The following is a 15266-nucleotide window of genomic DNA, read 5'->3' as shown; positions in this document are numbered from 1 at the left end:
TGACTGCAGAGATAGCACCAGTGAGGCTAAATGCAACTACACAAATTTGCAATAGAGCAAGAAAATATGTCATATGAACTGACACAGAAAGGCAATGCATAGGGAAACCCAATGCTATTTTGTGAACCTTGTAATTGAAGGTCTCTGCCTTTGTGGGATTTTCACAAAACTGTGCTAGATTGAACCCATCCTCAATCTCCATCTTTCAATCTCCCTTTCGTTTATTATTTAATTTTTTACTCTCTTGTCCTCTCCCTCGTAACTTCTCTCTCCATTACCCAAAGGTCACTATTTAATTGTGCATTTGCTACTGATTATCACACCTTTTCATTTTGTAAGTTTGGAGGGCATTGTGTATTTATCAGTGCTCATTGTAGTACAGTGTTTTTTCCATTTGCTCTACCAACAGTTTGCTTAAATGTCAAGTTTGCTTGATGAGTTCCATCATCTGATATGGAAGAATACTTGAAACAAGGATAAGTTGATACTGTGGTTTAATTTACTTGGACCAAAATAGAAAAATGACTGCTTATTTTATTTACCTATACCTGTAACTTTCACATTATTTTAAATGGATGCTACACAGATCAGCGTTCAACCTGTGTTTTAAGTACAACACAAAATGAATCTGAATATTGCCACTTAAGCATACATATTTGTTCTATAGAATCAATGCACATACCATTGTGCCCATGTTTGCTGGTAAAAATTAAATCAGTCAAAGCTATCTCCCTTGCCTACCTCATTCCAATACCTGATATGCTGTAAAAAATGACTGCCTCTTCTGCGTACCATGATTCAAATGACATTCCTCTCTTCAGCACATCACTTCTCTTCCTCCAGATGATGGTGTGTCCACTGGTGCACTGCATGGAAAGCTGCAGAAGCATTTGACGTAAAACATGTTGCAGACTAGACACTGGTGCTCCTGTTTCCTCCCACATCCCAAAGACATGCTGATTGGTATGTTAATTGGCTACTCTAGATTACCCTGAGTGAAGGTGGATAGTGGGAAAATCAGGTGCGTGTCAATGTATGTGTGCGTGAGAAAATAGGTTTCAGGGAAATAAGTGGGAGAATGGGTTTAATGTGATTTCTCTGAGAACCAGCATAGACTGAGTGGTCTGAATGGCCTCCTGTGTTGAAAGCTATTGTGAAAAGTGCCTAATTCTACTTTCTCAAGAATAATTAAGGATGGGAAATATATGAGGGATTGTAAACAATCCTGTAACTTTTTTTAAAATGTTAATTCAGAACTTTGCCTCTTGACTTTTGAAATTAAATAGGTAGATGGCATCTTAACCTAGAACACTATGTTTTGCTGGTGTAGTGTCAATATTTTAAGAATCAATCTACCTTTTTTCTAACTTTGAGTTGATACGGACCACTTTACTGCAAATGCTTTTAATTGGAGGAGTAAGTTATTGCTTCTCTGCATCTGGAGACATGCATTTTGTTTTCAACTTGTCTTTGGCCAAAGAGAGTTGTTGAAATTACACAACACTATATTCTGGTCCTGCTGCTGACCAAACTTGTTTGTTCAATAATCAATATTTTTTAGTTTGTGTTATTTGGATAGTCAGAAACAAATCAATTTAAGCATTCCCAATGAAATCCTGCACATATGGGGGTAGATTGTCCAATATCGATGCACCATAGAAAGCATCCTATCCGGATGCATCACAGCTCGGTATGGCAACTGCAGAGTTGTAGACACAGCTCAGCACATCATGGAAACCAGTGTTCCCTCCATGGACTCTGTCTACACTCCTCGCTGCCTCAGTAAATGAGCAAACATAATCAAAGGCCCCACCCACCCTGAACATTCTCTCCTCTCCCCTCTCCAGTTGGGCAGAAGATACAAAAGACTGAAAGCACGCACCACCAGGCTCAAGGACAGCTTCTATCCCACTGTTATAAGACTATTGAACGGTTCCCTAGTATGATAAGATGGACTCCTGACCTAACAATCTACTTCCTTATGACCTTGCACCTTATTGTCTACCTGCAGTGCATTTTCTCTGTAGCCGTTACACTTTATACTGCGTTCTGTTCTTGTTTTATCTTGTACTACTTCAATGTACTGTGTAATGAATTGATCTATATGAACGGTATGCAAGACAAGTTTTCCACTGTACCTCAGTATATGTGACAATAATAAACCAACTCCAATTCCAATTCCAGATCCCGATCTAATTCTCACATGATAACAAAGGCAGAAGGGAGGTTCATTTGCTAACTATCCATTTGTATGAAATATAAATTGAGATTTTCTGTATTGCTGTACAAGATTTTGTGATTACTATTACATTATTTAATAATATTATTGCAAAAGTGCAGTTGTGAATTTATGCAATGCTGTTAAGAGATCAAACTAATCATTGGAATTCCCAAATTGCAGACACTTGGAGGAAACATCAAATTTTCTACAATCAGTCACTGTGCCAGTTAAAAAAAAGAAAACCATAAAATATTTTTATTTCCAAAAAATAGCTGCTTAAATCTTGGCTTCATCTCACTTTCAAAGCAGTATACTGGTGGATTAAAAGTGATAATGGATGCCTACCATCAACTTCATCACTGGGTAACTCTGGTAACCCCAACATCACTTTGCCAGCTGCTCTTAATAATTCTTCTAAAATCCTGTGTGTGCAGGAGTGAGCCAAAGTTTCCAGCTGGTCGTATGTCTAGATCATCAGTCTTTGACCCACTGGCACTGATAACTGAGCCAAGATCATGCTAATTTCCTGTCATTTTCCACAATTCATGACACGTGCCATTTAAAATCACCACTGGGCTCACATTTGAAACTGATGAGCTCTTTTTCTAAGAATTACTTTGTTTCCCTGGATTCCAACCAAAGAAGTTTTCTCTTTTGGGTTGCTTTTGGGCTTTGTTTTTCTGGCTTGATGTAGTGTTATTGTTCTTTCACTTTAATGAGTGGCTGAGTCAAGCATCTGCTTTTAATAGTGTCATTTGGAGGGCTTCATCAAATTCTCCCATCCTTTCTAAGTATTCCCACCAGTTATAACACATTAGAAATACAGATTTTCCAATTAAGAACATTTGGGTTTTTAGTGGGTTTAAAGTAGGCAATGGGGAATAGAGAAACTAGCTTGTGCCAGACTGCCATCAACTTGTGCTGCACCTGCTTCTCCGGTTTAAGAAGTGATGAGGACAAGAAGGTTCTGGAGAAATAATTGCATTTGAGTTAAGTTTTTATTAATTTATTTGTTGCAATATAGGCTTTGCTGGTAGAGCCAGGACTTATTGCCCTTGAGGTGATGGTGAGTTGCTGCCTGGAACTGATGCAGTCCTAGTGAAATTACTCCCTCAGTGCTGTTGGGTAGGGAGCTCGAGTATTTGGACCCAGCAGATATGAGGGAAGGGTGATATATTTTGAAATTTGGGTGGTCTGCAACTTGGTGGGTGACATGCAGGTGCAGATGTTTCTATGGTCATAAACCCTTGTCCTTCTTGGTGGTGGAGATCATGGGATTGTGAGGTGCTGCCACCATAGTCTGATGAAGTAACTGTTAAGCATTGTGTAGATTGTACATACTACAAACATTGGTGGAGGGAATGAATGTTTAGGATGGTAGATGACATATCAATCAAGCAAGCTGCTTAGTTCTAGATGGTGTAAAATTCCTGTAGATGCAATCACCTAGGCTATTGGAGGTGATTTTGTCATATTCCTAACATGAACATTGTAGATGGTGGATTGGCTTTTGAGTGGCAGGAGGCGGTTCACTCGCCACAGGATAGCCTGCTGTGATAGCCATGGTACATATATGGCCGATCAATGATGATGCCCCAGAATATTAAAGGTGGAGAACAGAGTGATGGTAATGACTTTGAATATTGAGAAGGAGTAGTTAGATCTCTCTTGTTGTAGATGGTCATTGTATGACACTTGTGTGGCAGAAGTATTATTTATCAGTCCATGAATAAATGTTATTTGGGTCTTGCTGCATTGAGTTGTGAATTGCTTCATTTTCTGAGGATTTGTGAATGGGATTGAACATTGCAAAAGCTTCAGCAGACATTTCCGCTCTTGACTTTATTTTGGAGAACAGATCATTGTTAAGTAGATGAAGATGGTTGGGTCTTAAGACACTGCCCCAAGGAACTTCTGCATTGATGTTCTGGAGCTGGGATGATTGACCTCCATCAGTCAAAACCATTTTCTCTGTGCATGGTACACTTCCAACCACTGGAGTGTTTTCACCTTGATACCCATTGACTTCAGTTTTATTAGGGCTCCTTGATGCCACACTTGATTACATGCTGCCTTTTGCTTAATAATCCTTTAATTATTTTGCTTTTAATTGAGAATAGAATGTTTGGGCAGTAATTAACCGGATTGAATTTATTCTGCCTTTTATACACAGGATTTTCCTGGGCAATTTTACACATTGTTGATACTGCTGGTGTAGTAACTGTACCAGAACAACTTGGCTAGAGGCGTGACTAACTCTGGAGTGCAGTCTTTAACACTGTAACTAGGATGTTGTCCAGTTCAAAAGTCCTAGCTATATCCAGTGCTCTCAACAATTCTTGGTATCGCATGAAGTGAATCGAAATGGCTGAAGATTGGCTTCTGTGAGGACAGGGATCTCAAGAGGAAGCCCAAGTTGACTATCCACTCAGCATTTTTGGCTGAATATGGTTGCGAATTTTTCAGCCTTTTCTTAGCCTTTACATGCTGGGCTCCAATATTGAGAATATGGATACTGTGGGACTCTCTTCCTCCCTTTAATTCCACATCACTTCTCCCAACTGGATATGAGGACTGCTGAGGTTTGATCTGATCAAATGGCTGTGGAACTGCTTTGTCTATTGTATGTTCCTTTCTGCACGAAGCTCTTGCCTTTCTTGGTGACGGAGGCCATGAGTTTGGGAGGTGCTGTCACTGTAGTCTGGTTGAGTAACTGTAGTGTATTTTGTAGATGGTACATTCAACAGTCATTGGTGGAGGAAATAAATGTTTAGGGTAGTGGATGGGGTACCGATCAAGTGAGCTGCTTTGTCCTGGAAGGTATCAAGTTTCCTGAGTGCTCCTGGAGCTGCACTCATCTAGGCTAGAGGAACTTTTGTTGTTTGGCATGCACTGTTGCAACTTCATCAAGTTGACAGCGCATTTTTAGGTACACCTAGTGCTACCCTAACTGTCACCTTTTGCACTCCTCATTGAACCAGGATTAGTCCACTGGCCTGATAGTAATGATAGCCCATCATATCCCTTTGAGGTTACAGATTGTGCAGATTTGCATTTCTGCTTTTCTCGTGGTTCACAGTGTGTCATGGATGCCAAAATTTGTGCTGCTCAGTCTATCCAGTTTAGCAAAATTGTGATGCTGCACAACATGATGGAGACTATTATTTGTGTGAAGACAGGACTTTGTCTCCATGAGGACTGAATGGTAGTCACTTCTACCGATGTCTTCATGGACAGATGCATTTGCCACAAGTAGGTTGGTGAGGATGAGGTCAAGTAAGTTTATTCCCTGTTTTGGTTAACTTACTACATGCCACATATGCATTCTGGCTCCTATGTAGTACAAGTCTTGTTCAACTCCGTCAGTAGTGGTATACTCTGTGTCCTTGCTACTTTTAGTGCTTTTCTCCAAAAGTGTTTTTCAACCTGGAGGAACCCAGTTGAGGGAGGATGGTGGGTGCTAATCAGCAGGAGGTTTCCTTGTCCATGTTTGAACTGGTGATATAAGACTTCATGGGGTCTGGAGTCAACATTGAAGACTCCCAGGGGTATTCCCTTCAAGCTGTAAATTGCTGTGCCATTCATCTGGTGTGTCTGTTGTGTCAGTAGGACAAGACTGTGGAACAGGTGGACGAAGTTACTTCGAACTCAACAGCTGTGAAGACGGATGAAGGCTGCTACAAACCCATCAGCTCCAATCGTCGTGGTTTCCATGCCATTGGAATCAGTTGGTTGATTTGTGAAGTATCATGTGCTTTTTGTAGTGCAACATCAAGTACACATTAAACAAATACACGCACAGGCATCTTTGCTCTGTGGGCTACTTCTCCAAGATTGGACTTATAAGCCACTTGAGAGCCCATAAATAGATCAACAGAATGAAGACCATCATCCTCGACCTTGAGGGATAGCCACGACGACGAGGACAAGACATAGACAGGGATTACGATGGAGGATTTTGGCACATTATCTGTATGATTTTATGAAGAATACTACGTCAGACTATTGCTGACTAGTCTGTGGAACAGCTCTCCAAATTTAGACACCAGGTTGCGAGGAACACTTTGGAGTGACTGTGTCTGAATTTGGTGTGTAGGTGGATGCTGAATGGGCCACCCAATCTTATTCTTTCTCTCTTTCAATGAAGTGGTCATGGTACAATTGAGTGGCTCATTTAGTAATTTTAAAGGACATTTAGGATTTGTTAAATGACATTAAAACAGGACTGTAAAAATTGTTCAGAGAAACAAACTATTCAAAAATGTGTTAGCATAGTAACTAGTAAGTAAATTGAAAGCAAATATGTGGATAGTGGGTCTGGAGATGGAGAAGGAGTTGGGATGAGGTATGCAGGAAAGATTAGATTAAGAGAGACAGAAAAATTTATTTGGATTTATAAAATAACCGTATAATACACTAATACAAAAGCATAAAATTGTGGAAACTGGAAATCTGAAATAAAAGCAGGAAACACCATGTAGTTATAGATTGCTCAGCAATATAGCATACAATATATGGTACTGTGGCGACTCACCTTACCGGCATCGAACTGGCTCCTGACATCGTGAAAGTTGTCGGAGGCCCCAACCCAAGATGGCGCGGGGCCCTCCTTCTTCTCGATCGTTGGGCTAGGAAAGCCTGCGCGCGGGAAGGTCAGGTGACCTGCGCGTGACTTCAGCGCAGGAACTGTAGCGTGGGAAGATTTCGGGTATTAAAGACGCACTGTGCTCCTGTCGTTCATTCGACTTCTGACTTCAAACAATCGACTCTCCTGTGTCTTTATTTCATAGTGTGTAGCTAGCCGCTACATTGGTGACCCCGATGGGCCCAAACGTTTTTGGTCCCATGATGTCTGCACAACAAGAGGTACAGGCAGTAGCCCTTAAACTGCCCACCTTCTGGACCCTCCGGCCTCGTGTCTGGTTCGACCAGGCTGAGGCCCAGTTCCAGATTCGCCAGATCACCAGGGACGACACCAAGTACTACTACGTGGTGAGCGCCCTCGACCAACACACTGCAGCCCAGGTTGAGGACTTCATCCAGGCGACCCCGGAGGAGGAGAAGTACAATAAGTTCAAGACCCTCCTTCTTGAGACTTTCGGCCTTTCCCGATGCGAATGGGCCTCCCGCCTCCTCCACCTCGATGGGTTGGGTGACAGACTCCCCTCTGCACTCATGAACGAGATGTTGGCCCTGGCAGACGGCCACAAACCCTGCCTGATGTTTGAGCAGGCCTTTCTGGAGCAGTTACCCGACGATATCCACCTGCTCCTGGCGGATGCCAATTTCAGCAACCCCCGGAAGGTGGCTGCCCGGGCGGATGTCCTTTGGTGGGCGAAAAAGGAGAGCAGGGCGTCTGTCGAGCACGTTGCCATGCCACGTACCCAGTGGCCCAGCAGGCCAGACCTGGCAATCGAACGCACCCCACCCGCCACCAGGTCTGAGACACCAACTGACCAATGGTGTTTCTACCACCAGTGGTGGGGCACAGATGCCCGCAGGTGCCGGCCAACATGCAGGTTTCCGGGAAACGCCAGGGCCAGCCGCTGCTGGTGGCTATGGCGGCTGGCCACCTGGACAGCTTCTTGCATGTGTGGGACAGGTGTTCCGGCCATCGTCTCCTGGTGAATACTGGAGCAGAAGTCAGCGTCATGCCTCCCAACAGCCACGAGACTCGCAACTGCACACCAGGACCCGCCCTCAGGGCCGCCAACGGCAGCGCCATCCGGACCTTTGGCACCCGTTTGGTGCACCTCCAGTTCGGCACCTGCAACTTTACTTGGAAATTCACCCTGGCCGCTGTTGCGCAACCACTCCTCGGGGCAGATTTCCTTCGTGCCAACGGTCTGCTGGTTGACCTAAGGGGTAAGCGTTTGGTACATGCCAGGACCTTCCAAATGTTCTCGTTGGGTGAGGCCAAGCTACCGGCCCCACACCTCGACTCCGTCACCATGTCAACCAACGAGTTCGCCAGGGTCCTGGCAGAGTTCCCGTCTGTACTAACGCCCCAGTTCTCCACCACCTTGCCCAAGCACGGCGTCCAGCATCACATCCCCACCCAAGGCCCTCCCCTCCATGCCCGCGCCCGACGGCTACCCCTGGTCAAGCTCCACCTTGTGAAAGAGGAATTCAAAAGGATGGAGGAGTTGGGGATCATCCGCAGGTCGGACAGCCCATGGGCCTCTCCACTACACATGGTCCCCAAGGCAGCTGGAGGCTGGCGACCCTGCGGCAATTACCGACGCCTGAACGACATAACTACCCTGGACCGGTACCCCATGCCGCATATTCAGGACTTCGCTGCCAACCTGCACGGGCGGTCCATTTTTTCCAAGGTCGACACCGTCCGTGGCTATCACCAGATCCCGGTGCATCCAGACGACATTCCAAAGACGGCACTGATCACACCTTTTGGCCTCTTTGAATTCATCCGGATGCCCTTTGGCCTCAAGAATACTGCCCAGTCCTTCCAACAACTGATGGATGTGGTCTGGCGCGACCTTGATTTTGTCTTCACATACCTTGACGACATCTTGATTGCCAGCAGCAGCCGCCAGGAACATTTCACGCACCTCCGCCAACTCTTTTCTCACCTGAGGGATTTCGGCCTGACCATCAACCCAGCCAAATGCCAGTTCGGGCTTGAGACAATCGATTTCCTGGGCCATCGGATCGACAAACACGGCGCCTCGCCCCTGCCTGCAAAGGTCGATGCCATCTGTCATTTCGCCAGACCCACCTCCATCAAGGGCCTGCAGGAATTCCTCGGTATGGTAAACTTTTATCACCGGTTCATACCATCCGCGGCCCACATCATGCACCCGTTGTTTGCTCTCCTGTCGGGCGGAAGCAAGGACATTGTTTGGTTGGAGGAGGCTCACACCACCTTCATCAAAACCAAGCAGGCCTTGGCAGATGCGGTCATGTTGGTGCATCCTCGTACGGATGTCCCGACTGCCCTCATGGTCGATGCCTCCAGCACAGCAGTCGGAGGCGTTCTAGAGCAGCTTATCGAAGGGCGTTGGCAACCACTGGTATTCTTCAGCAGATACCTTCGACCACCAGAGCTCAAATATAGCGCCTTCCACCGCGAGCTGTTGGCGTTGTACTTGGCCATCAGACACTTCCGATACTCCTTGGAGGGCAGGCTGTTTACAGCTTTCACCAACCACAAGCCGTTGACCTTCGCTTTCAACAAGGTCTCAGATCCCTGGTCAGCACAGCAGCAGCGGCACTTGTCGTACATCTCAGAGTACACCACTGACGTCCGCCATCTGTCTGGGAAAGAGAACGTTGTCGCGGATGCACTGTCACGGCCCACCATCCAAGTTTTGTCCCGGGGGTGGATTTCAGCGCCTAGGCGGAGGCACAGCAAACGGACATGGAGATGCCCAGCTATTGCACCACAGTCTCGGGCCTGCAACTGCAAGACCTACTGGTAGGCCCAGTGAGCGCACCCTGCTCTGCGATGTCTCCACAGGTAAACCCCGCCCCATTGTCCCAGCTGCCTGGCGTCGACGGGTGTTTAATTCCATCCACGGCCTGGCACACCCATCCATCCGGACTACTGTCCGGATGGTGTCCGACAAGTTCGTCTGGCATGGCCTGCGTAAACAGGTTTCCAAATGGGCCCGGTCCTGCACACACTGCCAAACCTTGAAAGTACAGCAGCATGTCAAGGCCCCTCTGCAGGACTTTCAACCTACCCACCGGAGGTTCGACCACATCCATGTCGACCTGGTCGGCCCCCTCCCAGTCTCCCGAGGAGGGCGGTACCTCTTCATGATTGCCGACCGTTTTACCCCCTGGCCTGAAGCCATTCCCCTCGCAGACAACTCCACCCAGTCCTGCGCACGGGCCCTTTTGTCAACTTGGGTGGCCCGTTTCGGTGTCCCGGCACATATCACCTCAGACAGGGGAGCTCAATTCACCTCCAGCCTGTGGTCTGCCGTTGCTGACTTGTGGGGTTCCCGGATCCACCTCACCACTGCCTATCATCTGCAATCCAATGGGCCGGTGGAAAGATTCCATCAACACCTTAAGTCGGCACTCATTTCCCACCATAAGGGGCCCAACTGGGTGGACGAACTCCCCTGGGTCCTGCTGGGGATATGTACCGCGCCAAAAGAGGACCTGCATGCCTCGTCCGCAGAGATTGTCTATGGAACGCCCTTAGTCGTCCTGGGCGAGTTCCTACCAGCCCCTTGGGGGCCAGAGGAAGAACCTGCTGTGATGCTCAACCGGCTGCACGAGCCGCTTGGAAACCTGGCCCCAATACCCACCTCGCGACGTGGACAGGCCCCGACATGTATGCCGATGTCCCTCTGAGACTGTAAGTTTGTCTTTGTCAGGAGGGGCGCGCACCGAACACCGCTGCAGCGGCCGCATGAAGGGCCATTCCAGGTCATCAAGAACAATGGGTCTATATTCGTGCTGGACATTGAGGGGCGCGAGGAGGTTTTTACAATTGACCGGCTGAAGCTGGCTCATTTAGACTTGGACCAACCCGTAGTGGTCCAGCGAGCGCGACGCAGGGGCAGGCCACCCAAGTCATAGTTTATTTAATTCTGGTTTTTGCGATGGTATCGCTGGTTCTGGGGGTGGGGGGGGTGGTGTTATGTGGCGAATCACCTTACTGGCATCGAGCCGGCTCCCGACATCGTGAACATCGTCAGAGGCCCCAACCCAAAATGGCGTGGGGCCCTCTTTCTTCTCCATCTTTGGGCTAGGAAAGCCCACGTGCGGGAAGGTCAGGTAACCCGCGCATGACGTCAGCACGGGAACTGTAGCACGGGAAGATTTCGGGTACTAAAGGCGCACTGCGCCCCTGTCGTTCATTCGACTTCAGACTTCAAACAATCGACTCTGTGTCTTCATTTCATAGTGTGTAGCTAGCCGCTACAGTACAAATAATGTTGTATATAAACAATTCAAACACCTTTTGCCTGAATAGTATTACAGATGTGTTGTGTAAGCATTGAAATTTAACATTAGAGTCATAGAATAATAGAGCATGGAAACAGGCCTTTTGACCCAACTCATCCATGCCGACCAATATGTCCATCAAATAGTTCATTTGGCCCATATCCCTCTAAATCCTTCCTATCCATGTACCTGCAAGTGTCTTTTAAACATTATTATTGTACCTGCCTCAACCACTTCCTCTGGCAGCTCGTTCCATTTACACTACCCTCTGCATGAAGTTGCCCTTTTAAATCTTTCCCCTCTCACCCTAAACCTATGCCCTCTAGTTTTTGATTCACTTTCCCTGGGAAAAAGACTGTGTTCATTCACTCTATCTATGCCCCTCGTGGTTTTATATACCTCTGTAAGGTCCCCTCAGTCTCCTATGGTCCAAGGAATAAAGTTCTCGCCTGCCCAACCTCTTCCTATAACTCAGGCCCTCAAGTCCTGGCAACATTCTCAGAAAGTTCAGTTAACTTGTTTCCCTCCCTTACCCTATCTCACTGGGGCAAAATTCCTCCCATTTTTGCTTGAAACTGACACCTTTCTCTTATTCTATCTTTCACTCATGCCCTCTCCAAAATCAGTTTTGCCTCCGATAACTCCACCCTATTCCCAGAAAAGTGTTAACAATCCAACTTTTCTTTGTGGTTCTCATTCCTCAGGTACCATGCTCCTCTCCATCAAATCTGCTGACATTCACATCTCTTAAAACATAGAACCTCAACCTCACTTGCCAACTTCCAGTCCATTGCAAACCTTCATTTCTTCCCTAAAGTCAAGTCCGTATTTGAATTCCTGCCATCATATTTACAACCTGTCCCTTTATGAAGACTGTTCTTATTAAGTCACAAATTGTGCTCTCTATGACAGTGACAAAGGTAAACTATCACTCCTCAACCAGTTTGCGATCTTTGAATATTAACCACACCATCCTCCTTCTGACTATATTCACCCTTTCAGTAAGACTGTCTGTTTTCATACTCACAACATTGCTTAATTCTACTTTAACCTCTGCTCAACTGCTCCTGAAACCATCACCTATTTCTCTGTTACCTCTGGGCTTGACTCTTCCAATGCATTCCTAGCTAATTTCCCATTATCTACACTCTGTTACATGGAGCCATCAAGAACTGTAGTCTTGTTCTAATTCATGAAAAGTCTTGTTCACTCATCACTCCTGTGCTTGCTTACAATGGTTCCCACCTAAGCAATTCCTTGCTTTTTAAATTCTAACCTTTGTTTTCAAAGCCCTGCACGGTTTCATCCCTCCCTATCTCTCTAATTCCTGCCAACCTACAGCCTGCTGGAATATTTACACTCCTCTAGTTCTGACCACTGCCTCACACCTGAATTTGATTTCTGCTCCATTGGTGCTAAGCCTTTATTGCTAAGGCCCAAAGTTTCAAATACCCTCCCTAAACCATCTGCCTCTCAACTTCTCTTGCTTCCTTTCAGGTGCGCCTCAGAAGTCTACCATTTAAGCATTGTGACATGTCAAATTTTGTTCCTTTGAAGCACCCTGGGTTAAGTTACTATGTTAAAGATGCTAAATGTTATCATTGCTGAAGCACTTTGCAGGCGTGCAATCAAACAAAAATCAATGGAGATAAAGAGACTGCAGATGCTGGAATCCGGAGCAGAAAATAAACTGTTGATGGAACTCAGCAAGTCAAGCAGCATCTATGGAGGCAAAGGAATGGTCAATAATTCGGGTTGGGACACTGCATCAGGACAAAAATCCATGTAAGGTAAGGTTGAAGATATTAGAAGAGGTAGCAAGAAGCTTAGTCCAAGAGAGGTTTTAAAGAGATCGGCAGAGAGGTTTAGGAAAAGAAATGCAGAGTGCAGCCTGGATGACTGAAGTCATGATTGCTACAGGCTTACTAAAGTCTTTCTGGAAAAGCTAAACATAACGTTTGTTGATAATTAATTTGTTGAAATTCAGCTACATTTTCTTCTTGTGTATTAGAAGTCTTCATCATTTCTTTACCCTGCATAATATTTCAACTAGTAATTATACTCTGAACTTTTTAATAAATCAGCTACCAGCATGGCACAGTTTTAATGAAACCCTGACAGCAGAAAAGCCAATATCTGCCCAAAGCAGGGAGCTACGGATATTAAAGATCTTATCCAGCTGAGGGTGTTCAATCAGTGACAGCACACTCAATCTAGGAGCTTACAATATGAGGCATAAAGATACATACCTTTTAATTCTTTCAGGTACATTAGCAGCCTTCAATTAAAACAAAAACAGGACATGGTTTCTTTGGCAAAAGCTCTTCCCTTTCCTATGAGAATATTGATGCTGCAATTAGAGATTTGAATGCCCATGAAAATAATTAAAGTCACTGCTGAAATTCTCCATGGGATGCTAATGTAACAATGTCTCCATCATTTCTATTCTGGGAATTACAGCTGAAGAATTTGGTTGTGGATTTGAGCAGGAGCAGTGTTGGCTATATGTTGAGGACAGGCACTTTTCTGTACCGTGATACTTACAACTATACACCTAATCTGATGTCTGTCAATTGAATAGGCCTGCCGTCGATATGTAATAGAAAAATAAATGCTATGTTACTACACTGATGGATGTCATTTTCCTGGACCTTTGACTCCTGACTGGGTTGTGTGTTTGCACAGGATACAAGCACTACGCATCATTTCTGTGTGTGACGAAATGGTTCACAATGCTTTAGCTTTGAATTAACTTTGATATAACAATAGCATGGTAATATTTGAAAAATTACTGGTAATTTCAAAACCCCTGAAATGGTAATGCTGTAAAAGATCTTATATAACAGGCAACTCCATGCATTAATTTATACTGATATTTAGCACAGGACTGTTGTGTTATATCTCACTTCCAATATGTACCTCTTTTTTCCAATTGCTGCCGGGGTCGAGACCACAGAAAACCATGATGACCTTGCCTGGTTACTCTGTGGAGAAAGCTAAAGACACATTGGGCAGAGCATTCAAGAGTCAGGTGTCGGGAAGATCATTGACAGAGCAGAAAGGTTCTGCAGAGCTGTAAGGTTCTGTTGCAAGTGGGCGCTGGAGCGTGGCAACTTGTTGCAAGCTGCTCTCTACAGATCTACTCATTACCCTTACTATAATCGTTCTGTACTAACCCAATGTAACTGCACTGTGTAATGAATTGACTGTACAAACGGTATGCAAGACAAGTTTTTCACTGTACCTCGGTACAAGTGACAATAATAAACCAATTCCAATCCATCTCACAATTTACGGTCCCAATCTTTCTTTAGTCTCTTGCTTCCTACAGCCTATTATTTTCCTTTTCATTCCCAATTTCATCCTACCTCTTTCTATCTCACCGCTCCCTTATTACCAAATCCAGACTGCCTCTATTTTCTTATTCCCAGTTCCATCCTCTCTCTCATTCCTGCCTCTCTGCCTCTACCTTATTACTCAAAGTGTGTCCATCTCCTCAACTACCAATTTTTGCTTGGAGCCTTTCTTCCCCTTGTTATATTGTTGCCCATTTTAACAAGATTATATTCCAGCCATGTCTTGGTCTCTCTATTTCGTTGCTGTGAGTTCATTCCTATACACAGTTTTACTCTTCGACTGGCTGTTCTGTAACTATATACAGATTACTTAGTTCTGTCACTAAGCAGCAAACATGAAAAATATTTTTTTAAATTTCCCAGCAGTGATACCTTTCATGCTGCGAGCACAATATTATCACAAAGTTAAAATTGAATTAAAAAGTAAGTTCACTAAATAAACATTAAAATATAGTACATTTCATTTAGTGAGTTGATTTCAAAAAGAACAGTATTGCAATAGAGTTACAGTGTGTACCAAAGTAATGTTGACTTTCATCTCCTTTTTGCAGTATGTTTATACACCACAAACAGTTAGCAATATGTTGACTTACTTTTGTGGATTTTCATCAGTTACAGTAATGGCTAACTGTCCTTGCATTAACCATTGAACTTTTGATGATACTATTACTGCTACAAATTGATAAACTATATCAAAATAAAAACTGCATCACGACAAAGAGATATCATGTGGCTTCCCTCAATCTGCTACTGACTGATATTCT

The sequence above is a fragment of the Pristis pectinata genome, chromosome 1, assembly GCF_009764475.1.
Source record: "Pristis pectinata isolate sPriPec2 chromosome 1, sPriPec2.1.pri, whole genome shotgun sequence".
NCBI lineage: Eukaryota > Metazoa > Chordata > Chondrichthyes > Rhinopristiformes > Pristidae > Pristis > Pristis pectinata.
The sequence above is the reverse complement of the archived record's forward strand: the minus strand, read 5'-3'. Positions refer to the sequence as shown.